Source organism: Echinops telfairi, unplaced genomic scaffold (genome assembly GCF_000313985.2).
Source record: "Echinops telfairi isolate 266 unplaced genomic scaffold, ASM31398v2 ScPeMD7_3533;HRSCAF=4204_0, whole genome shotgun sequence".
Taxonomy (NCBI): Eukaryota; Metazoa; Chordata; class Mammalia; order Afrosoricida; family Tenrecidae; genus Echinops; species Echinops telfairi.
In genome coordinates, this window is record NW_022107431.1 from 88762340 (window position 1) to 88764185 (window position 1846).

Below are 1846 nucleotides of genomic sequence, written 5' to 3' on the forward strand. Positions count from 1 at the left end.
CATAAACCTTAATCTTTATTTTAAACTATACTTTTAAGAGACAAAGAACCTAAAACAAATGGGATTTTTAGAAGTCAAGGGAAATTTATTGGCTCACACACCTAAAACTTTCAGTAAGAAAGTTTCCTCTTCACTGGATTCAGGATCAAACCTGGTCTTGGAGCTTGACCTCTGCCTGCCACCTGATTCTTCCTTCTACTGTGCTGGTTGCAGGCACACTATTCATGTGCTGGCAGATGGTTACAGTCGCTCCAGACTTAACTATCTCTCAGCTCTAAAATCAGTAGGGGTTAGGGGCCTAACCCCGGACAGGTTAACCTAGCCGCTTTCCTCCTCTGCAAATTCACAATTCCAGGCCAAAATTGAAAACCAAAAATGGCTGACTTCACCCAACTAACTGACAATGAAGGACGTATTCCTGGGCTCTGCCTCCTCTACAACACCTTCACTCTGGAAAATTATGCCTGTCTACTGCAACTGCATTCGATAGAGGGACAAAAGAGATTTTTGCTAACCCAAAAGACTGTGCACAATTTGGAAAGAAAAAAAACGCTAAGCAATATCTTCCGACAGATGACAAAATGGAATGTGTACGCAGAGTCCACCTGAATGACCTTGAAAATATCGTGCCATTGGCATTGGCCTCCAGTACACCTGGAGTGATCCAGATCTCTCTACTGTACTTTTGCATTTCAGACTCTGTTGGAGGATGGATCTACCACACAATCACGTATTTGACACTCTGTCCTCACCCAAATAGAGGTTCAACTTTTTTCATATTGGATATGGGGTGACATTTTCAAGGGCTTATGAATGGCAGAAAAGTAGACAATACTTGTAAAGAGAATCATACAGCTCAACATCCAGTTTGCTTTTATTAAGAGCCTATATTTCCCACTGATAATGAATACTTTCTTAGGTTTTAAAAGGGAGCAGGATTTAAGAATTGTGCAAAATGAATTTTGAATATTAGCATGAACAATGCCATTTATTTTGATTGTCATAATTTATAACTTTTACTCAACATTTCATATTATTAATCTATAGGAAGAATGAATCGTGTGTGCTTAACTTGTATTTCTTAAATGGTTGAACTGAACAAATGAAATAAAGAATTTAAATGATAAATAATAAAATAAAATGAAATCAGTAGGCAAGACCACCTGCCTCTCTCCTCTGAAATGTCATCAAAAAGATTTGTAGTGTTTTATGGGCTACCTTTGAGGTTAATCACCCACTCCTAAACCAATCACCAGAGCCAAGGGAATGGAAAGTCTATTTAAGAAGGAGTCCCTGGAATCACAGCTGACTACTCATGCCAAGATACTATGAACTTGGATGCACAAAGGTTATGTAGTGGGAATTCTGAGATGGAGAGATCTCAAGACACAACTCCAGGACTGTATCAGTGACAAGGGAGTTTAGATGGCAGGCCATGTCTCAATAATCTATCACACAGTCTCATCTCCCCTCCAATCTAATTCTACATTGTACTAATGATATCACCATTCTCATGATTACTTTCAATTCTTCCTCTTGCTGGATCCCCACACTCATTTGGTCATCAGGGAGTGAGTTAGTAGTGAAGAGAGTAAAATGTCTAGGTTTAAATACCACCTCCACTCCTTCCTAGAACCATAAACTTGGGTTAGGTTATTTAACCTCTCCTTATCTTAGATTTTTCATCTGTACTCTGCCAGTAGTAATAGTACCAACCAGGATTGCTGTGAGTAGTAAATAAGTTGCATAAATAGCACTGAGGTAATGCCTGATATATAAAAACTGTTCTATAAATGTTAGCTATTGTTGTTGGGATACCATACTAATTTCTGGACAATACACCTCA

General features: G+C 38.6%; 1 pseudogene; it reads left to right on the forward strand.

Annotated features, from left to right (window-relative positions):
• Nucleotides 1–375: 375 nt before the first annotated feature.
• LOC101639779 lies at nucleotides 376–841 on the forward strand (annotated as a pseudogene).
• The last annotated feature ends 1005 nt before the right edge of the window (nucleotides 842–1846 follow it).